General features: G+C 34.9%; 1 long non-coding RNA gene across 1 annotated transcript; it reads left to right on the forward strand.

Moving 5' to 3' along the window:
• Positions 1–517: 517 nt before the first annotated feature.
• LOC145256301 (uncharacterized) lies at positions 518–8,221 on the forward strand. Its single transcript, XR_013863966.1, has 2 exons — positions 518–839; positions 5,191–8,221. It is a non-coding gene; the product is annotated as an uncharacterized LOC145256301 (long non-coding RNA).
• The last annotated feature ends 16,888 nt before the right edge of the window (positions 8,222–25,109 follow it).

The following is a 25,109-nucleotide window of genomic DNA, read 5'->3' on the forward strand; positions in this document are numbered from 1 at the left end:
CTAAAAACAAAATAGGTTCAAGTTTCTTAAAATTCAAATTAGAATTATCTGCAAGGACCTTTGGATAAAATACTTGGTAAAATTCAGTTATAAACATACACTCTTCTGGAGGTTGAAGGTTCAATCTTCAGTGAGGGCAACATTGAAAATATATTTGTAAATTACTTAGGATTTTCTACCTAATTAGGGTTGATTAAATAAAATGTACCGTTTAAAATTCCGTGCAGATTCCCGAGTTCGACAAGATACAGCTGAAGAAGATGGGAGATTACATCAACCGAAACAGTGTGAAAATAACACTCAAGATGAGGACAGTAGTCCGAAAATCAAAATAATACGAGAAAATCCTGCGTGAAATATCAATGAATATATTTTTTTACCGCCTTCCCAGGAGGATCGACTCAAATAGGTCCTATAATTTGACCTTGTTGCCAAAAACACCCCACCAAGAAAGAAATCACGAAAGCTATTTTTACAGAGAGAACTAATTCATGGTCGACACCGTGTACGGAATACGGTGTCGTTTTTATTTTATTCTCTCGATTTTTGTAGTTTTATTTCCTGCTGACCTTTTTTTTTATTTTGTTTTTTAATTTCTTGTTGAAATGTCCTCGAGCAGCCGAGAAATCTTAGTCACTGCGAGTGTTGCCTTCGCCGTGGGGGTGTTGGTTGGATACAAGTTGAAAACATGGCGGATGAAATTCCTTCAAAAGATGAAGGAATTTTATGACAAGAAAGCGTCGAAAATCCAGAAGAAAATTGATGATGAGATCGGCGTTAATTCAACATCAAATACGACCACAACAACGACAGTTTCTTCTTCTTAAAGTCAGAAATCAGTAATTTAATTTTTTTTTTTTTAAATTCTTTGAACAAAACAGAACTTTTTATTCTATTTGACATTTTATTTTTTTTTCATTTGATTAACATTACACGGTAATTTTTTTTTTGTTTATTATTATTTCACCTTCGAAAATTCATCAAGTAGAACAACTGTTATTGTTTTTTGGGTTTGTGTGTGTGTGAATTCTTCACAGACTACTTTCTACCATCTAAGAAAAATGCAATTTTACACAATTTTCCATAGAAATAATTTTTACCTATAAATAACTTTCAACTCGATGAATTTTCGTAATTTTTTGGGTAAAATCCCTTCAGAGCGTATTGTGGTTATTTGCGAAAATAAAGCTGTGTACGCATTATAAATGTTTCTTTTCTATGTCTTATGTTATACATTAGTACATTAGGGGTCATTTCGAGTTAAAAGTTTAGGTATTTTTTTTAGATTAGGTCCATCCACCTCCACCTCCACAATTTTCTTTTAAATGACACCTAATATTTTCGACTATGCTGAATACGAAAATCACATTGAAATTTTGCAGAAATAAGTAGGGGTTTGTTTTACTGTACATATAGATTCGAAAAAGGTGTCAAAAAACAAATATATAGCAAATAAATGTTATCAAAGGCAAGATAAGTTACTTTTCTACGTAACTGGATATATTTTTTCGTGTTTTTATTCAATGTAACATGTTTATTCAGCTCGAAAACATAGTGTTTACCGATGTATTGGAAAATTCAAGATGGTGCCTCACTCCCTCTTTAACACGGTAAGTTTGGGAAAAGGTGTTATAAATAAAAAACTAGACAAAATACTATTAAAAACCCGCCGAATATATGTCAACCTATGTCACGGTAACATATATTGAGCGAGTTTTTAATAGTATTTTATCCAGTTTTTTTTATTTATAACACCTTTTCCTAACCTTACTGTGTTAAAGAGGGAGTCAGACGCCATCTTGAATTTTTCAATACATCGGTAAACACTGTATGGTTTTCGAGCTGAATAAACATGTTACATTGAATAAAAACACAAAAAATATATCCAGTTTGGTAGAAAAGTAACTTATCTTGCCTTTGATAACATTTATATAACATATTTGTTTTTTGACAACTTTTTCGAATCTATGTGTACAGTGGTTTAAAAAATAATAGAAATATTATTTTTTATTTTTTAAAAAACAGTGTTTACAAAGTGCCGGGGCGCCTTCATGCAGCCATTTTTTTTTTTACGTAATGAAATCAATTGAATTTTACGAGTTAAATATTTTTCAATTTTTAAACTTTAAAAATCTATAAAAAATTTTCTATTGGTTCAATTTCTACGATATTTTCAAAGTCAATGTGAAATTTTATGCTCTTTCCAGTAAACCAAATGTAATATTTTAGACAAATGTTTTTTTTTAAATTCACCCCTCATTTTTAAATGTCTATTAAAATTTTAATAATTAATTCACTCACCAAACTTTTACATATCACACATTAAAGATAAAAGATCAATAAATAAAATATTCTAATTTAAAACAAAAAAAGAAGTGTTTTTTGGAAATTTATGTGTAAAGTTCAAAGTGTAAAATCTTTTTTTTTTTAAAAACCACATTGATTTTTTTTTTTTTAACGAAAGCTCATGTTATGCTTATATCGTCAAGTAAATACCGGATGCTGACAACAATTTTTTCTATTTCATTCAATGTTTTATTTTTTTAGATATTTAAAAAAAAAAAGATCCAGTCGATAAAGTAGAAATAAGATATGATAATCAAAAACTCGTGTATTTCATTAAGGGAATTAAAAAAAAAAATCAGTCAACTGGATTTTTTGTTTAACGGTAAAAACTTATAAGTGAATGTGTGCTTTTTTTTTTAACTACGGAGGACCAAAAATACTAATTTTGGTTAACAGCACGCAATAAAAAAGAGACATTAATTATGTCCCTTTGACGAATCTGTATTTGATAAATTGCAAATTAGCAGCAGCAGCGCTTTAAGCTTATGGCGCAAAACGCGTTACGAAAATGCAATTTTCTATGACTCTTGCTTTAAAAAATCCTTTTATTTAAAAAATACATGGAATATAAATATGGACAAATTCTCATAAATGAAGAATTAAAGCAGCCATTGCTTAGTTTTTTTTTTCATAGTTAAGTGATTTTTTGGCATTCTCTATATTTAATAGATTTTGGTATCAATTAAAATTTGTTGAATTTTGTGAAATCTTTTTTTTAAGAAAACTGATGAAAAAAAATATTTTATTTTTCGATCAAACCTTTCATTATTTTAAAATTTGGTCTTTCCTCATTTTATTGAAAAAAAATTACGGTTTGAAATTACATTTTCATATTGATTATACAAGTAAGCTTCGAAACAGAGACAGTCTATATAATCAGATGTTTACTCAAGTTTTCAATGGCGACTTCTGGTACTCCTAGTAATTATTAACAAGAAAATTGGTGCAAGTCTAGATTAGTACTTGTAGTGATAAAGGAAAGATGGTGGGATCCTTCTACCGCTCCAGAAGATATCTCACTACTGATGCAATTCTCTATCTATATAAAAGCCAAGTACATCCAAGGATGGAATACTGCTGCCATATCTGGGCAGGAGCTGCTAAAAACAGCCTCTCCTGCCTTGACAGAGTACAAAATAGACTTCGTGGCTTAGTGGGAGATGCCCTTTTCTCTACCCTGCAACCTCTCTCCCACAGAAGAGACGTTGCGAGCCTATCCTTGTTTTATCGTTATTTCCATGGCAAGTGCTCGTCTGAACTCCAATCTCTGGTCCCCCCCTCGCCAATCTTTCACGAAAAACACCCGTCTAGCTGAATCCACTGTGAAAAATTTCCCCCACTCTTTATCTGTGCCTAAATCAAAACGTGGATTCCATGAACAAAGCTTCTTTCTTAGAACTGCACGCCTGTGGAACTCTGTTCCGTCTGCCTACTTCCCACCTGGCTACAACTTGGATGTCTTCAAGTCCAACGTTAACAAATTCCTAATGAACCGCCCCCTTAAGTAAACACTTTCAAATCTCCACACTAACGTACTGTACTTGCAATAACCCTTACCCCTGAGTGGCTTCCGGGCCTTGATAAGTGGTGACCACCGTGTAAAAAAAAAAAAAAAAAATGAGTACCTTTTATTTTCTTGAATAAAAAAAACTTACTCAATGAGAACACAACTGTTTTTGCTTTAATAATTATTTTTTATTCAAACGTAAAAAATAAAAATTTCAATTTGGCTTGAACTTTGTGGTTTCCGAATTATTTTTTATTTTTAATATTTTTTTTTAGCCAGACTTAATAAACAAAACAAAAACAAAAACAATTTTGGTGCTTATGCACTTATGTTACCGTTATTTTTTATGGTTTGAAGTGTTTCTAATTTGAAGTGTTTTTAATGTTTTTACATAATCAGAAAAGCACAAAGTTCAAGGCAAAATATAAAAATAAAACAAGGCCAAAATTTCTTTCAAAATGTTGTTTTGTCGTTGCATTTATTCTACATGAGTAGAAAATAAAATTTGTTTAAATCGTTTCTTTTAGAATTTCCGAGTTATCAATTTGGTCTCATTTTATTAGTCTCATTTCGTTTTCCGGTACACTCGATCTGACTTTTTGATCACCCATCTGGTCTTCTGAACGTCAGCCATATTACATATTCATCGTTAGTTATTTAGACGAGACATACACATTTAAATCATGATTTTCTCTAGTTCAGATGAGTGCAGTAAATAAATGCCCCCAGTTTCGGATCTGTATCGGGGCGGTGATTGTGGCTAAAGGTGGCTACAATGAATAGATGTCAGCTCTACTACATAATCAAGTTACCTGAATTGATTTTTACAATAAAAGTTTTAAAATGAAGCCGTAGTGTTGTTTTCTTTTGGGTTACAACTTTATCGTTCTGCCCTCTACATTGTAAAGATTTTTCTGTCTTTTTTTTTATTAGGTTGAATTCTGGACAAGCACTAAAAAAACTAACATGCCTATGACTAAAAATAAAATAAGTAAAAAAAAAACAAAAAAAAGTTTCAAAAGTAGTTAGTGAAAATTGAGTTTTGCTAAAAGACAAAATTTTCAAAGTTTTCAGAAAATAATTATCTCTTTTGTTACAATTTGAATATTTCAATTTCGTTTTTTATTCGTTTTTCGCTAATTGTCTTTGAAAGCTAGTTTCATTAATAATCAGTTTTCTGTGCCATTGTTTTTCATAATTTTTGGGTATGTTCATTACTGTGACATGACAAGCAAATACTTGGTTTACTTGAAATTCAATATTTCAAATTTCACTCGTATAATGATGAAGTGCCAAATGTTTTAATATTTTACGTTCTATGTTTTTATTTTTTTCAGAATCTATAAAATGGAGTTTCTGGAATCCGTCGACCAGCATTGTGCACATCCCTTCCTGGCAACACTGTATCACTTCTTCACATATGCTTGGAGTGTTAGCGGCAGCTATAAAATGATGGAGGCTGATTGTTTACTGTTGATGTAGTTCAGGCTATGTTTACAAAACTAAACGATCATTTTTTTTTTTTTGTGTAGATAAATAAATTTGATCTGGATAAGACTAACATCTATTATATAAATCTCAAACGTCTGTTTGTTTGTGTGTTTCTATGTCTGCGAAAAACTTTCGTCAGCCGCATCAGACAGGGTTGAAACCGGTACTATCAGGCGCATAATATGTGAAAATTAGCAAAAAAAAAGATTAATTCTGTAGTTGTCAACTGGACCATTTCTTGCAAGGGGAGGTCACTTTTTGCGTTGTGATTTTCACAAGTCACGCACGCGTAGCAAACTAAAAGTATGTTTAAAAATGTCATTTTGCAGCGTCATGACATCATATGTCGTCGTGGCTGTGACAGCTATTTTTCCCTTCTTTTCCTCTTTTGCATTTCAGGTTCAAACCCAGCTGCTGCGGCTCATTTAAAAATTTTTTTTTGGTCGCACAAGCACTCCCTGCTGTTTTGATTAAAGTTGTTTTGATTTATTAATTTTTTTTTTTTTTTGTTTGGGGTGGGGGTTCTCTTCATATCTCTTCTGCCGGAATATCTGGTGGGGAGGTTGCTGTTCTTTTTTTTTTGTGGGGTGATAAATGAAAGTGCTCTATATCCTTTGTATATGAAGCTCGGTGTCCAATCAGAATTTTGTATCCACCCAGACAATGCTGGGTATCCATACTAGTTTATTATATAATGCTCAGTCATCAGTGTGTTTGTGTGTTTACTAAAATCTATTTTCATCTGCACCGAACTTGCTAGAACCTGGTACCATTAGAAAGAGTAACCTCTCAGACACATAATATCGAAAAATTTTTAAAAATGTTTTGACACTGTTTGTTAATCACGCATGCACAAACGATCAATTTATTGTTTCATTTCATAAAGCTAAATTTGCAACGTGATAACATCGGTGACGTCTTGGTCCAACTGATAGTGTTCATTTGCAAACTTTACTCTTGCAAGTTTGTGCTGAGCATGTTGCATTTTTTTTTTTTAATAACACGATAAGAGCCACCCAAGTCCGGCTTTTTTTTTTTTACTCTATTATAATATGTATCATATGTAACCATATTTTACGACCCCCCCCCCGCTATTTGTTTATAATTTTTAAATATTCAAACACAAAAGATGCATTCAACCGTTTTTGAAACAAAGCAGGTAAAAAGACAAAGAATCTCATCAAATAAATTTGTTTGCCATGTATATTACAATGAAATTGGTTCTTTGATACAAGCAGCTCATAAGAAAACTATGCAAAGAATTTACCTGCGATTAACGAGAGGGATTGTCATAGCAACGCTTACGTTTAAGATTCAGTTTAATGTTGCATATACCTCCCCTAATATGGTTTAATGTATCATTATTTAATGTTTTATGTCACGATCAAATAAAACATGTTTGTTATTGAATGCAAATCGACAAATAACAGCAGTACAATTAATTCATATCTCATGCATGGCTCCTCCTGTGATTGTCTTAATAGGGTGTATTCTTGCAAGAATTAAAGCTTCACAAACATCAAATAAGAGAAGACATCTGTGACTCTTAGCCCCTTAATTTATAATGTATCATCAATTTTTAAGGGTTATAGTCAGCTAACGTACTTCCTAACTTCCGGTATGGCTACTACCAGAAGTGGTGGCAAAGCAAATCAGTTCCTTCACTTTTTTATTCTCCAGTATTTCTGTGAAGCGATTTATTGAAATAAAATAGAAGAAAGATATTATCCAAAAAGTATACAATAAAAAAAAATTTAAAAAATCATAAAAAAATAAAAATAACACGATTAGTCTTTATTTGCACTTTTAATAACAGAATTAAAACATAAAAAAAAAGTTTTTATTTTATTTGAAATTTTATCAGAAATATGTTCATGAAATTATAATATTACGTTTTTTTTTTTAAATTTTAAAAATAAAAAGTTTTTTTAGTTGAATTTATATAATAAATATATGTTTATAAAAGTATAAAAATAAAATTATTGCCATCAAAATAACAAATAAAATTATTGAAATCAAAATAAAATTTCAAACATCATAAAAAAAACAAAACGTATCCAATGTATAATATTCTCAAAATAGTTTAAAAAGTATTTTCAATAATTCTTAAAAATAGATAAAACTAATTTCAATAATTCTTTATTAAAATGAGACCGAAAAACATTTCAATGATTATTAAATAAAAAAGAACTATTGAAAAAAAATAATAATAAAAAAAAAAAAAAATACATGCACAGGGGAGATATAGGTGTAAGAGAAAAAAAGTAAAGGAACCAGTTCGCCTTATCATCACTTCCGGTAGTAGACACACCGGAAGTTAGAAAGTATGTTACCTGACTTATTAAGTCCTTTCTTTAGACAAGCTGCTTGCTTTAAATTTCCTGATGAATCCATACTTTTATCAAATTCTTTCTCTCAATCATACGGCGTCATGTCTTTTTCTAGCAACAGCAGGTTGAGGACACATCTGAATGCATACGCACTAGCTCCCTAACATTAATATCTAAGATCACAGTGTAGTATCTGTTCTGATGCTACACTTCACCTTTTCTGCCCTTAGTCAGTAGATGGAGAAATCCTTCACAACTGAGACAATTTTAATTTTTGTTCCTATCCAAAGGGCCCCTTTTTGGGGGGAGCTGGACTTTCCCCACATTAAAAACCAACCTTGTGTCTAACTCTGCCCTCGTGGGGAGGCAAGTAAATAGGGACATAAGAAGGGATTTTTTTTTGGGGGGGGGGGTATTTAAGATTTTGAAAAAGTGAGAAACTAATTATGCTGTAGGACACAAAACCTGGAGAATGTAATCGTTTAAGGCTTAGTTAAGGAATGGAATTGCAGTGTTTAAATAAAGTATATTTTTCTAAAGATCAAAATGTTTTTGTCATTTTTGTATGCAAACATTTATTCCATCTTTCTTACGCACACATTATTAGAATTTTCCCAACTCTTTATCGGTGCCTAAATCAAAACGTAGATTTCATGAACAAAGCTTCTTTCTTAGAACTGCACGCCTTCAACTTGGTTATCTTCAAGTCCAACATAAACAAATTCTTTAAAGTAATCCAATTTACCAATTTCCCATTACTAACGATTACAATGTTATCCCATTGACTACTGCACGCTCCATAACTCTTATCCTCGAGTGGCCTCTGGGCCTTGATAAGTGGTGACTCCTATGTAAAAAAAAGAGGGGGTGGGGAGCTTATGAGGGAGAACCTGAACCTAACTAATATTCCTGATGAACCAAGTGCAAAAGAGATCCAGACAATTGCACCTAAGGAAACAACGAGAATACTAAAAAGAGCTCTCGGTTGGTTTCAATAAAAAAGCAGAGCAATGTTGGCAGCTGGTTTGGCTGCCCCATACCCAACGTTACAATCTTCAAAGGAAGAAAACAAAACAAAAAAAAGACACAATAGACCCGTCGTTGAAATGAGACCACACATTGTCGGACCAAAGCAGAGAATTGCCAATTGGCCACTTAGGTTCCTGACTAGTTGCATTAATGTTAAAGTTTTTCCTAAAACACAGCGGAACACACACAATAAAAGACTTCTGTTTTATACCCATCTTCCTATACTGTTCAGATTTAATTTTCCTCTGAGGTCATCAGATCTAAGCATATCTTTAACACTGACATTACCCATCTCGTATCATTTCTCTCCATGCAACACATGTCCTCTACCCTCACTCTCCACATTTTTCTTCTATTCATAATCACGCTGCGTATATATTAGTGTTAGGACGATTAATTGGAATCGAGAATTGGAAAAATCAGAATTTTTGAGGGAATCAGTATCAAAATTGGAAAAATTTGTGCCTATTTTCCAATGCCAAAAACGATTCTTTTAATTGTCTTTTTTATTTGATTTTGTTTAAAACAAAATCTTCCACTGTTGGTAGTAATGTTAAAAAAATAAATATTTATTGATTTTAAAACTAAGATCAGTAGATCGTCCCTCACAAGTTTGTTTTTACATTTGAGAAAATATCTGCACATTTAACATCAACTCCCCATATTTCCTCCTATAACAGACAACACACTATGCAACATACACATATCTGTGTGTGAGGTCGCCAAGCTAATCAAGAACCTTGATTCCAGTAAAGCAACTGGCCCTGATGGCATTCCAGTTATAGTGCTGAAAAAGCTCCAACCAGAACTTGCCCCCATACTTACAAAACTGTTTAAGCGTTGCCTTAAGGAGAAGTGCTTTCCAACACCCTGGAAAACCTCATCAGTATGCCCTGTATTTAAGAATTCAGGTGAAAAGTCATCTCCTTCTCAGTACAGGCCAATAAGTCTCCTGTGTGTCAATATGGTTTCCGCTCTGCAAGATCTACAGCAGATGTGCTAACAGTTATATCTCATAGGATTAGTGAATCTCTTGACAAAGGCTTCCTTTCTAGGGCAATTGCTCTTGACATATGGACGGCCTTCAATAAGGTATGGCATAAGGGCTTACTTCACAAGATTTCCAGCTACGGTATCACTGGAAATGTTTTCTCAATCATTAAATCATTTCTCTCCGATAGGTTCATAAGAGTAGTGGTTGATGGGCAGAAATCAGAGGCCCACAGTATTAATACTGGTGTCCCTCAGGGGTCCATACTGGGCCCAACTCTCTTCCTGATCTACATCAATGATCTCCCAAAACACATACTTAAATCATTCGTTGACATCTATGCTGATGACACGACCATCTATGGCAACACATCAAAGGCCGTAAATAACAAGGTTCTCTCTAATTCTCTTCTGATCTTGAGCGCATGGTACAGTGGGGGAAGAGGTGGCTGGTTACTTTTAATGCATCCAAAACCAAGCTTCTATCTTTACATCATCAACGCTCTGATCCCCATCTGGCATCAATTGAAATGGATGGCTCTCGTCTTGGGGAGGCTCCATGTTTTGACAAGCTTCTGGGTTTGACCTTTACTGCTGATCTGAAATGGAACACGTCAAACCTGTTGCCAAGGATGCTGGGAAAATGGTAGGATCCTTCTACCGCTCCAGAAGATATCTCACTACTGATGCAATTCTCTATCTGTATAAAAGCCAAGTACGTCTAAGGATGGAGTACTGCTGCCACATCTGGGCAGGAGCTGCTAAAAACAGCCTATCCTTCCTTGACAGAGTACAAAATGCCCTTTTCTCTTCTCTGCAACCTCTCCCCCAAAGAAGAAACGTTGCAAGCCTGTCTTTGCTTTATTATTATTTCCATGGCAGGTGCTCGTCTGAGCTCCAATTTCTCGTCCCCCCTCACCAATCTTTCGCAAGAAACACTCGTCTGGCTGAAACTACTGCCAATAATTTTCCCCACTCTTTATTCGTGCCTAAATCCAAACGTAGATTCCATGCACGACTGTGGAACTCTCTTCCGTCTGCCTGTTTCCCACCTGACTACAACTTGGATGTCTTCAAATCCAACATAAACAAATTTCTGACAAACCGCCCTCTTAAGTAAGACACTCTATCAAATCTCCAATACTAATGATTTCTACAATACTATCTCATTGATTACTATACACGCAATAACCCTTATCCCTGAGTGGCCTCCGGGCCTTGATAAGTGGTGACCTCCATGTAAAAAAAAAAAGTGTTTTTAACGTAATCACAAAAAAATAACAACTCTATAATATAAAAAATTGGAATCAGGAGTTTAATATCAAATCGGTAATTGTATCGGAATCAGTAATTGTATCGGAATCTGAGAAAAATATTGGAATCGTCCAATCATATATGCATAATAGACTTTCCTTTGGTCAACAGTGGTTGCTTTGCTGGTACTCTGCAGACTCGAAGTTCAGAAAGCCTTTCTACAACTCAAAATACAAAAATTTCAACCCAACTTTGCGCCTCCAAGGTTTTGTTACAAATAGTAGGAAACAGTGGGTAGCCCCAAACCGGATCCGAACAAGACAAACAGTTGGAGACAAACAGACTCCCCAATCTACCCAAAGTGCAAGGGAACACTCCAGGACACAGACCACTTGATTCTACACTGTCCAGTCACCGGACTGAAAAGAGGCTATGCGACAGCCCATCTATCTGAAGACGATTTCTCAGATTGGCTAAAAATAGTGATATAGAGGCCTAACCTATACGATACTACTGCTGATTGATAATGGCGGAAGTTTCCCCTCAATTCTTGGAATCAAACTAGTTCTTGCTCCATCCTGTTTCCTAATGGTATCACCATGGTAACAAAACTTATCGACAATATCAGTATCTTTGCCATCTAGATCTGCTTTCTCCACATTTCAGATCTCATCCATCTCCATTGTCTTACAATTCTAGCACATAAATGAATCATCATCATCATCATCATCATCATCATCTTGAATGAATCATCATCTTGTATGAATCATCATCATCATCATCATCATTATATCACGTGAATCATCATCATCGTTATCATTATCCTCATATTGAATGCATCATCATTATCATCATCATGATCTTGTATGAATCATCATCATCAGCATCATCTTGTATGAATCATCATTATCTTGTATGAATCATCATCATCACCATCATTATATCACGTGAATCATGATCTTGTATGAAGAATCATCATGATTATCATCATCATCCTCATATTGGATGAATCAGCATCATCTTGTATAAATCATCATCATCACCATCATTATATCACGTGAATCATCATCACCATCATCATCTTGTATGAAGAATCATAATCATCATATTGTATGAATCCGAGGATTCTGTTTTTGACATTGGTTGACTCGATATTTTGCTAATAATAATCCCTGTAGAAAAACATCTGGTACTCACGAGAGGGACCACTAGAAGGTTCCCAATGTCCTAATTAACTGAAAGTAAGTTTTTTGTGGAATACTCAGGTTGTCAGTCCGTGTCATTAACCACTGAACCACCATCACTTTCCACATAAACTGGTTATCACGCTGCCATTAATTCCACTGCACTTCTTGTAAACCTGATGCGTACAAATTAGTTGGGACGATTAATTGGGATCGGGAACCAGAAAAATAGGAACTTTTGGGGATTTCGGAATCTGAAAGATTTGTCCATATTCTCCGATGCTTAAAACGGTTCTTTTAATTGTAGTTTTTTTTTTTTATTTTGTTTAAAGCAAAATCTTCCACTGCTGGTAATAATGATAAAATAATAAATATTTAATGATTTTAAACAAATAGTAAAACTTTAAATTATAGACCCCCCCCTCACTCTACTATTTTTATGTGAGAGAAGAAAATATCTACACATTTATCATGTTTTTACAGTAATTGAGGGGGAAAATAGCAACTTTATGGTTAAGTATTAAAAGATATATAAATAAATAGAATCGGTAATTGTATTGAAATTGGGAATTTAGTACAGAATCGGTAATGGTGTTGGAATCGAGAAAGATATTGGAATTGTCCTATCTCTAGTAAAATGAAGTTGAATTGCACCCCAACTTCTTTTTCACAAACTTATTCTGGAATGTTTCTAACTTGCCAACTGATTACCATCTTGAAAGTCTTGGTGACTTTTACTCTCAAACCTTTTACTTTTCAGAGCATTCCAGACCATTTTTCAAGAGGTCGACCAGTGAGTCGTCTCTACATGCCTATAGGTTGTTGGGTTGACCATGTAACATGCTTGGCCTTTGTAGCAGTGTAGTATCTGTTCTGGCAGATACTACGAGCAAAGACCATATGTGGAGGCACCCCCACATATAAAATCTTGGTCAATGTAGGAGCAATCCTTTATACTAATTATCACTATCCAGCTCCCCTACTCCCCGGGGAGCTGATCCTCATTTCCCCTTCACTCCTCACATTAAAAATCGGCCTAATTTGCTTGGTGGGGGAGCAAATAAATACCATCTGTTCTGGTGCTATACTTCACCTTTTTTCTTTCCTTGGTCAGTAGAGGAGAAATCCTTCATGACTGAGACAATTTTTATTTTTGTTCTTATCCAGAGTGCCCCTTTTTTGGAAGCTGGATTTTCCCTACATTAAAAACCAACCTTGTGTCTTACTCTGCCCTCGTGGGGAGGCAAATAGGAACATAAGAAGGGATTTTTTAAATTTTTTTATTTGAGATTTTGAAAAAGTGAACAACTAAGTATGATTTAGAACCCAACAACAAAATCTCGAAAGACAAAGGATACCCCCTGTAGGGGCAGCTGAGCATGTAATTGTGAAGCAAGGGTTGCATATTTCGGAATCACACCTTTCCTGAATCGGCACTGCTTGAGTCCAGTGGCAAGGAGAAGTCCAGGACGACTGGAAACAATGCTTAGATAAGCCGAGAGCACATACAGCACCTAGAAGTCCCAAATGGTCACCCATCTAGTACTGACCATGCTCCTTGTTGCTTCGGTGATATGACGGGAACGGGTGTGTCAAACGTGATTATGCCAAGTACTAAATTATCACTATAGAGCATCTCTTCCAGATAACCTGTATGAAACTCCCTCGAAAATGCTTCTAATTCACAAATGAAAATCAACAAACTCCATAAGTGACCTTGTTGTACTCCTACTTTAACATTAAATCTGTCACTATTATTAGTGCAGTTCATTCTATTGTGTTCTAAAAATATAAAGCAACAAATTTTATTTCATTAGCACCTTATTCGATTTAACGTAGATTCCATGAACAAAGCTTCTTTCTTAGAACTGCACGCCTGTGGAATTGTCTTCCGTTTTCCTGCTTTCCAGCTCACTACAATATGGTTGTCTTCAAGTCCAATGTAAACAAGTTCTTGATGAACCGTTCCCCTTAAGTTAACAAATTTACTGAATTTCCATTACTAACGATCACTATATTGTCCAATTGACTACTGTACACTCTTAACCTTTATCCTCGAGTGGTCTCTGGCTTTGATAAGTGGTTATGCCTATGTAAAAAAAAAAAAAAAAACACCTACAGGGTGGAATGATAAAATTTTCGCCATAGAAAAGACAACATGATTCCATTTCCGTTTGATGAAAACCGGTTTGCTTTTTTTTTTGTTGCAGACCATCTACTAATTGGTCAGTTGTGTGCAAATCCCAAGAGCGATAGGAGCCTTCTATCGTGACTGAAAGTGAAATAATGTTCAACGAGCGAGATCAGAGATGCACCGCTGTATAACTCCTGCTCTCTACCAGTCCAAATTAAAACAGGACCATTGCCAGCACTCTCAAAATGTATTGCTGGATTGCCCTAAATAACAGGGATGTGCCCATGGTGATGGAAACAGTTTCAAGTGAGGGGCACATTATGCCATCTCACATGATTGAAGTTGACTTGAAAATCAACACCAAAATGTATCTGGTTGTGCTGAAGAGTGTGGTGATCCCCGGGTGTAATCAGGTGGCCACTGGCAAACCCTGGGTGTGGCAGAATGACTTGGTGCCAGCCCACAAGTCCAAAGAAACCCAGGCTTGGCTTCAGAAGGAGTGCTACAACTTTGCATCCTTCTCTCAGTGCCCCCCTCCTTCTTCCCCCGACTTGAACCCACTGGGTTACTTCTTCTGGTCACATGTCAAGAACATCACCAACAGGACCTCTCACAACACCAAAGCCAGCCTGATCACTGTCATCCACCTAGTATTCGCTGAGCTTCCGCTATCGCTTATGGAAAAAGCATGCTCCTAGTTCTGGACTCTCATCGAGGCGGTGATTGAGGCTGAAGGAGGCTACATTGAATAGCCGTCAGCTCTACTACATAATCAAGTTACCTGAATTGATTTTTCAATAAAAGTTTTAAAATAAAGCTGTGGTGTTGTTTTCTTTAGGACGATAATTTTAAAGTTCTACGCTGTATTTTAAGAAAATTGAATAGATATTCTGAAAATTTCAAATCAATTCCTTATTCGTTTCTTGAGTTAAAGAGCTAATCCTAATTTTTCTAATCTCTTTCTTTATTTGATTTTTTTTTGGGGGGGGGGAGGGTTGTCCAGAATTCCCTCTATATTAATATATTTTTAAAAAAAAAATCTGTATGATGTAAGTACCTGTGACTGAACGAAAATATATTTAAAAAATGCAGTTTTATTTTGAACTAGGAAAATCAAATTTTATGAGTAAGAGAGGAGTGACTATTGTATGTCGCCATCTTGAAAATAATCCCGAGAAGCAAGGGAGATAACTCAACAATAATTCAAATTTGTGAGATTTTTATTGTAATGTCTACAAATCCATATTAATTGCGTAAAAATGATTTTCTTTATTAAAAAAAAAAGTACTCAATCAATTTACATGATTTTTGGAATTTGATTTTTTTTCGTTTTATCACGGATAAGTACACCATACAGATTTTTCTTTCTTTCTTTTTTATCATTGAAGGAATTCTGGGCAAGAACTAAGTTTTTTTTTTTTGTCGTTTTGATTGACAGATGAGTTCTTGCTGTGAATGCCTTATAGAGAAGAAACTAGTTGCTGGTATTGGTGTATAATCTGATTAAAAATAAATGTTAAAAATTTTGCTTCTGATTCATAGGACAAGCCTAAACTTGATGATGAGGATAATAACAATGACGACAATGGATGGATCGATGACTATTATTGGAATTATTCTAACTACCGTTCTCATCTTGGATGGAATTCATACAATGTTTTAGACGGATCTTGAAAATTACTTTTATTGGTGAATAATCTAAAGAGTGTTTTTGTTCTTTTTTATCAACGAACCATAGAATTCAAAATGTGTGATGCGTTTATGACATGGAAAGAGCATCGAGTCATTTCCATTTTTTGTATAAGACTGTTTTTGTTCTTTTTTTTTTCCAACAAGTTTGGCATAAATGGCTGCTAATGAAAATAAAACCGTACAGTATAACTGGATGTATGCTAAATATAACTGGATCCTTCAATACAATAGACAAGACAATAGGACTATCCTGGTTGTCATGGGTGGGCGTATGACAGTTGCCATAGCTTTTAACAACGTTTGAAGAAGGGTTACTATTTCGGTCGGTTCCCTTTTTGGGGCACCTCCGACATTAGAGAGAGAACAAGAGTGCTGAAAAAGAACGGTTGTGGAAAAGAAAACATTGGGTTATAATTAAGTGCGACGAGACTTTAGGATTGTTTTATAAAAGTTTCCAAGATTTAGGGGCACAAAGAGGATGGTACATTTTCTTCGATAAAAGTCTTTACTCAAGGAAACTTGTCCGTCGCATGTTGATGCTTCTATCGTTTCTGCATGTCTGAGACAGATTTCTTCTTTTTATTTCCCTCCAGGACAGTCCTCTATTCCGATTGGCTGAAACCTCTGATGATGTTGAGAGAAGAAAGCAAGGGAAAAGTAGAAGAGTAGGGAGAAAGAGAGAAATAAGGGAAGCAGCATCATAGTAGTAGTTCACTACATGCGTAAATCCAAACAGTATAACATTAATACGAGATTGCTTCAAGGGTTGATCCTTAGACTACTATTATTCCTGACATTCATTCACGACCCCTCTGATAATATTGTATCAGAGATGGGTATATTTGCTGATGATACAATGCTCTATAACATGCACAAGAGCAGAACGGATGTACATAAATTTAAGACAATGGCAGAATTGTTAGAAAATGACCTACAGACAATAGTGAAATTTGAGCCGAAAATAGATGGTAACATTTAATGTTATAAAACTAAACTGCTCTCCTTTAATGATTACGAGACACCTCTCCAACCACAGATATTCAGGTCCTGGATATGACCTAAAACTATATCCGGTGGTGAGGCCCCACCTTGCGGGTCTTGGGGAGTGTGGAGCCACCCTTTAATTGCCATTGCTCCCAGGTCCACTCTGACTCGGAGAATCTGACTTAAAAAAAAATATACTCCATTAAAAAATCGTTCCTCAAAATAACTAGATTCGGCATTAAATAACCTGAAAAAGGTTGATATGCCGTAAAACAGAAACAACCAACCACAAATATTCATCACAAATAACACCCTTCGTGAGAGTTCTTCCTTCAAACTCCTCAGCTAAACATTCACGGGCAATAAGAACTGGAACAAATATATTGAGGACATTGCAAAGGCTGCTACAAAAAAAAGGTAGGTTCCCTCTATCGAGCTAGAAGACGATTCACATCTGAGAGTATCCTGTGTCTCTACAAAGCCACCATTTGCCCATGCATGGAGTATGGTTGTCACATCTAGGCTGATGAATTTACCACTGGTCTCTCCCTCTTGGATAAGGTCCAAAAAAGAGTCTTCAATCTAATATATCCCACTTTGTCAACTAAGCTCCAACCCCTGTCCCATCGCCACAATGTTGCATCTCTGTGCCTGTTTTACATGTATTTTAGTGAAATATGCTCTGATGAACTCGTTGCACTTGTGCCCCCTTGATGTACATATCATTGACAAACCCGCTTAGCAACAAAATCACACCCCTTCACTGTTGAGGTCCTTAAATGCCAAAAAAGCTTTCTATTCAAATAGTTTCTTCCCTCGAACAGCTAGATTTTGGAATTCCCTTGGTGCTGGCTGTTTCCCTGACTGTACTGATATGCAGAAGTTTAAATTTAACGTAAACCAACATCTTGTTTATCTTTCCTAGGCATGGTCCCAAATAGCTCTTTATGTCCAAGTGGTGACATACCTTGTTAGGGGTGAACATGAGTAAAAACCAACAAAAAAAACAAAACAAGCAATAATCATTAGAATTCAAAATGTATGATGCGTTCATGACACGAAAAGAGTGTCGAGTTATTTCCATTTTTGTATACATTCTATTTGATATAATATTTCTGAATTTTTGAGATGAGGATTGATAATATGTGTTAGATTGTTTGGACTACTGTTCTCATCTTGGTTCTTCCTATTTACTTGCCTCCTCACAGGGGCAGAGTGGGACACAAGGTCGGTTTTTAGTGTGGGGGATATCCAGCTTCCCAAAAAGGAGCACTCTGAATAGGAAGAAAAATTAAAATTGCCTCAGTCATGAAGGATGTCTCCTCCACTGACTGAGGATAGAAAAGATGACGTTTAGCATCAGAACAGATACTACACTGTGACTGTTAGGATAAGATGAGAACAATAGTCCAAACAAATCAAATAATCCACATTGTAAATCCTCATCTAAAAAATCTAGAAACATGACAAACTGTTGTACAGTTTGAGGTAAACTTCATTTACCAAACTGATTATAGTCAGCTAATGTACTTCCTAACTTCCAGCACAGCTGCTACCGAAAGCGGTGACAAGGCAAATCAGTTCCTTCACTTTTTTTGTTTTTTAGTATTTCTATTGTGAAGCGATTTATTGAAATATAATATAAGAAAAGGACATTATTAAAAATTATATACAATAAAAATTAACAAAATTATACAGATAAAAATAACACAATTAGTCTTTATTGGCACTTTTAATAAGAAAACGTATTTTGAATAATTTTTTTCCAAATACAAAAAAACACAAAAAAGTATTTTCAATAATTCTTTTAAAAATAAACTAATTTCAATAATTCTTAATTTAATTTTATAAACTCAACAAGCAGCAAAATCCCACCCCTACATAATAGAAATCCCTAGATGCCAGAAAGACTTCTGCTCTCATAGTTTATTCCCTAGGACTGCTAGACTTTGGAATTCCCTTCCAGGTTCCTGTTTCCCTGAGTGTACTAACAGGTAGAAGTTCAAGTGTAGTGTAAACAGACATCTTGCTGCAGTGCTCAGCTCCCCACATAGTACCCCTACAAATGATGTTCCAGATAGTAAAATTCAGGTGCATTAAAGTGGCACTATGCGTATTTGGGGTGAAAATATAAAAAAATAAAAAAGGATTCCGTTCAAAATTCTATGCAGTTTCCCAAGAAAAAATTCCGAGTTCAACAAGATACACCTAAAAAAGTTGAGCCATACATTGGATGAAACGTTGTGAGAATAACACTCAGTATGAGAATAGAAGTCTGAATAATAAGAAGGAAGAAAAGTCTTTCTCTTTGGCTGGCGAACAGGATATGGCGTTCTAATTAAGTACATAATATTGTTTTTGCTTAAAACGACATATTAAAAAAAAAAACCCAAAAAAAAACTCGAGCTGTCGACTTTATATCCACAAACACCAGCAAAACAACCACCCATCCAGCTGGTGGCCATTTTACCGACTTTGAAATCCGGTATTCTTTCTATTTATAAAGTAATTCATATATATTAAACGAAACCAGATTCATCTAAATAAATCAATATGAAAACATGTTTGTTTGTTAAAGGGAAGTAACTCTTGCCTTTGTCTTGTTTGCCTCAAGTGAGACAAGAATTACGTCCCTTCCATAGATAGCACATTTCATTGAATATGCACTTGCACCGTAGAGCTTGAGTTAATATCCTCTTTATAAAAGTGATTTTTTTTTTTCTAAGAAATCTCCACTCACCAAGGCTTAAATGATGCTTCAGGATAAGGATTAACGACTGCTAAGAGGACGCCTCTACAACAAGTTGTTTACATTGGGCTTGAACACGATCATGTTATAGCCAGCCAGGAAGCAACCCTGTTGTATTATGTTTTACATCTTCTAGTAGATTTCGAAACTGGATTTGTACTCCGTTAAGGGAGGGAGCTGTTCTGAGCAGCTCCTCCCCAGATGGTACAATAATACTCTATCTTAGGACGTGGTTTTGGCTCTTATACCGATAAAGGATTGCATCAAGAGTGAGATATCTTCTGGAGCAGTAGAATAATCCAACCATTTTCCCAGCGACATTGGCAACGGAATTGATGTAAGTGTTCCATTTCAGTTTAGGAGTGACGGGTAATCTCAGCAGCTTGTCAAAGCAGGATGGTTCTGCAGTGCTTTTCCTGGCTACATTTAGTGTATTTTGGTGATTCTACGTCTTTGGAAATTGCCAAGAACAGCGTTAACAATGAATTGGAGAATAAACAGATAAATGTTAGAAAGTGCGTCGTCAATAACGTATTCAGCGAAGGAGATGAGAAAACATGAATTAACAAACAAAATATATTGATATATCAACGATTTTACAGAAATTTAAAATATACTTTGAAAGACGAAAATTGGTTGAGAAGTTTTAAGGTTCATGAATAAGAAGTGGAGAAAAATTTCTTTCAAAGTTCCATTGTGTGTGTGTGTTTATTTGTGTGTGTGTGTGTGTGTGTGTGTGTGTGTGTGTGTGTGTGTGTGCGTGTGCGTGTGTGTGTGTGTGTGTGTGAGAGAGAGAGAGAGAGAGAGAGAGAGAGAGAGAGAGAGAGAGAGAGAGAGAGAGTTTTCTCCTTCTGGGTGGCTTATGTTCAGTAGAGATAGAGCTGCAGGCTTAAAGGCATTTCAGTGTGTCGTGTCGCATTCCAGTCATTTTAAATGGGATTAGAGAGTTAAAAAAAACAGTTGAATTGATATAAACATTAAAAACTTCGAACCGTGTTTATTTAAAACACAATAAAAAAACAGACAACAACATTTAGTCGTCAACAAGATGACATAATAATAATAATAATAATAATAATAATAATAATAATAATAATAATAATAATAATAATAATAATAATAATAATAATAATAAAAAAAAGAAACAAAACAAAAAACAAAAACACAGTTACAAAATCTTTATAAAAATGATGAATGGCGTGGTCGACACCGAATAATCGCTCCACGGAATCGGACACACCAAAACGTCTCATACCCTATTATGCTCGTCCGTCTAGCAGAGTACATCGATTTCTAATCTCTAACACTTCCCCAAAAGGAGAGCCATTCATTTCAATTGGAGTTGAGTGAGAATGAGAGATGAAAAGATAGAAGCTTGGTTTTCTGGAAAAAAAAAACTGTTCAAATAAAATATTTTAAAACTAGCGAGGGTGGGGGAGCGGCTTTGCTCAGGTGTAAAATACGCTTAAGCGTGATATTTTTATTTGTACAGATTTCGTATATATTATTATAGAGTCGTGATATCAAAAGTAAAAAAAAAAAGAAAAAAAGAAAAGTATTTGGGTGCCATCAGCTAGAATTGAAGGTGCACTTTTCCTCGCACAAACCAGTGTTGCTAAACCATAACAAGGAAATCCTTTGGGGCTGCGAATACTATGTGATTTTTAATATTTGCCCCGAGTACATTGTCTGGTAAGGATTCAAGTTTTCAGTCTTGAAATGATTTTTACGCCCCAATTTTACTACTATAAACCGTAGTATTCCCCCTGGCCTTAGACTCATTGGTTTAGAATGCTTGACATCCCAACGAGATAAAACCAAAATCTTTGTTAATTCGTTGGTTTCCCTCGTCGGGGTAATTTTAATTTTCATCCGTTGTCCTCATGCTCTTAAGTTTTTTTTTTGTTGTTTTTTTTTGTCTTCTTTTTCCCCCTGTGATTAAAGTGTGGATAATTTTTTCTTTAATAAATAAAAAATAAAAAAAATAAAAAAATGAATAAGTAAATAAAATGAAAATAAAATAAAAATAAATAAATAAATAATAAAAGATAAATAAAAAATAGAAAATAAATAAATAAAATAAATGAATAAACAATAAAAAATAAATAAATAAAAATAAATGATAAAATGAATAAAAAATAAACTCCACCAGACTAGATGAATTCTTGTCATGAATCCGCTAAGACCTGAGCTCCAATCTATGATCCCTCCTCGCAAAAACTTTCACGAGAAACGCTCCTCTAACTGAAAACACTATCAATAATTTCCCCCACTCTTTATCTGTGCCTAAACCTACACGTAGATTCCATGAACAAAGCTTTTTTCTTAGAACTGCACACCCGTGGAACTCTCTTTCATTTAGCTGTTTTCCGACTGACTATAATATGGTCGTCTGCAAGTCCAACGTAAACAAATTCTTGATGATCTGTTTCCCTTAAGTAATTCAATTTACCAAATTTCCACTACTAACAATCACTACGACATTGTCCCATTGACCACTACACTTATTAACCGTTATCCTCGAGAGACATGTGGCCTTGATAAGTGTTGACTTCTTTGTTATATATATATATATATATATATATATATATATATATATATATATAATTATTTTTTTACTAAAAAGAAACTTCTTTATTAACTCAGTATTTGTAACGGAGAACTTTAATGGAATACTCATCTCATATAGAAATCAAGTGTTAGACCCAGGAATTTTGATTGAAGTAAAATGAGAAAAAGTAACTCTTACCATATTGGTAAAGGGAAGTAACTCATATCGGGAACCTAATCCAAGGGACGTAATTGTTCCATACAAATCAACAATTAAGATCACTTCTCAAGTTTAATGAAGGTCAGCTAAAATAAGTCACACGAGTTATTTCACTCAGCGATGTTGCTGAGACTGACTTATTGGTGTAACTATTTGTTTTTATTTTGTATTTTTTTTTGCATTAAAAGAGGCAAAAGCCAGTAAAACAATCTTCAATTTTTAGTCCAATTTTTAATAAAAAAAAAAAAAAATAGAAAAAAGAACGGATAAATACAAAAAAAAAAAAAAGGTTTTGTGCACTCATCTTCGCAGTTGTTGCTATTTCATCACATTTCGGGATTAATGTCGCAGTGGATAGAGGTGTAAGGGCATGCCAGAGGATTAGTTGGCCAAAACCTGGCGAGACAACAACTATGGAAGGTAGTAATTACTGGGGATACAGTAATGAGACTCAGCATTCCTATTAATCACCTGAAGAAATCCAAGGGATGAATGGGCGAACACGTGGTCGTGGTGGGTGGGACAACAACAATTATGAAGATGAGGAAAACAGTCTGCAAAAAGAAAAAAAGAAAGAAAGAAAGTATGCACAAATTATGAAGCCTCACTTTAAAGGATTCTAAAAAAAAAAAAAATATAAAAATAATAAAAAGTTTTTACTTTTAATATTATATTATAAATACACGTGGACCGTTATATCACAACCATTACCACTGTGTATTGTAATTTGATTTTATTTAAAAATTCATAAAAATATCGGTTAAGATATTCTTTTCGCATAACTATAAACAATAAGTCTCTTTTCTTCTTCTTCTTCTTCTTCTTCTTCTTCTTCTTCTTATTATTATTATTATTATTATTGTTGTTGTTGTTGTTGTTGTTGTAGGCATCATGAACAGAGAAATGAAGGAGAAAGTCAGGAAGAAGTTTCTTAGAAGAGTGAAACTAATTGTGAAATCAAAATTGTATCGAGGAAACCTAATGAAAGCGGTGAATGCATGGGCAGTCAGTGTTTTGAGATACAGTGCGGGAATTTTAGAATGGTCCGATAAGGATTTGCATGCTATGGATATCAAAATAAGAAAAGTTTTAGCAATGTTTGGTATATTTCAGATTCGAAGTAGCATAGCAAGGCTGTATCAAAAGAGGAAAGACGGTGGGAGAGAATTGAAAAATGTAAAAGATTGTGTTAGAACTGAGGAGATGTCGTTGAAGGAGCATGTAGTTAGAAGTGAGGAGTGGATGCTTAAGGTTGTGACCAATGAAGTGGAGGTATGTGAGACCAAGGCTGATTACGTGGAACGTAGGGATATAGAAAGGACAGAGGAACTGGCTAGGAAGAAAATGCATGGAAGGTTCTTCCAGGATATAGCAGAAGTGGCTGATGAAAGATCATGGAAATGGCTAGAGCTGGGTATTTGGCTAAGAGTACTGAAGCTTTTGTTTGTGCAGCACAAGAGCAGGCATTAGGAACACGATTGTTAAAAAAAGTGGTTCTAGGAGAGGAAGTTGCTGCAGAATGCCGGATTTGTGGTGAGACCTCAAAGTCAATTGTGCACCTTGCAGCAGGGTGTAGTGGATTGGCCCAGAGAGAGTACCACAAAAGACACAATCGCATGGGACTCCGGATATATTGGGAGGTCTGTAAGAAGGTTGGGATGAAGTGTGCTAGAAAATGGTTTGAGGATGTGCCTGATGAAGTGAGAACAAGTGAGGATGGAAATGTAGAGGTATGGTGGGACAAAAGTGTCATAACGACCAAGCGATTGGAACATAATCGTCCGGATTTGGTCGTCATTGACAAGGTCTCAAAATATGGCAGATTGTAGACTTCTCAGTACTGTGGGACAGGAATGTGAGAGAGAAGGAGAACGAGAAGTGGAGCAATTATACTCCATTGGCCTTTGAGATAAGGCGTATACACGGGGTTTAAAACACAAATAATTCCGATCGTAGTAGGTACGCTAGGAGTAGTATCAAGTCGTCTGGAAGGACAATTAAAAAAACTACGAATATCCGATGTTTTAGGCGGCCATCAAACCTCTGCAATTATAGGTACCACCAACATCCTTAGGAAAACCCTTGATCTTTGAAGCTCCTGGTTTGGAGCCAGGATTGAGAGAAATCCTCTGGGAATGAATCCCATCCCTTTCTATGGAGACGTTGATAAACGAAATCAGAATTATTATTATTATTATTATTATTATTATTATTATTATTATTATTATTATTTGTACTCACAAGGAGTTCTCACAAAGATAATTCCCTGACAATACTTGCGAGTCCCTTTCTTCTTATTATTTCACATTAATCTAAACTTTTGGATGTTTTTAGTTGGGTTTTCTTTTTTAACATCAAGTCGATTTCTTTTGACTCAAGCTTAACAGTTTCGCCGTTCTTAACAAATACAATTCTTTAACAAGTTTTGATTACAATAATTAATAATTTGGAAAAAATATATATTGAAAAAAATTATTATGATCTCTAGAAAGAAGTATATATCATTCAAATAGTTGAGTGGTCTTACTTCTGTTCAAGTAATACATCTCATATGTCATAGTATGGACGAATATTGTAGAGGAAATGGAGGGAGCTCGTAGGTTGAGGCAGTGTGTCTTTTGGCGACTCTCACAAACTCCCTCTCTAAGC

Source organism: Euprymna scolopes, chromosome 32 (assembly GCF_053919585.1).
Source record: "Euprymna scolopes isolate OS-2025 chromosome 32, ASM5391958v1, whole genome shotgun sequence".
In the NCBI taxonomy this organism is placed as follows: domain Eukaryota; kingdom Metazoa; phylum Mollusca; class Cephalopoda; order Sepiida; family Sepiolidae; genus Euprymna; species Euprymna scolopes.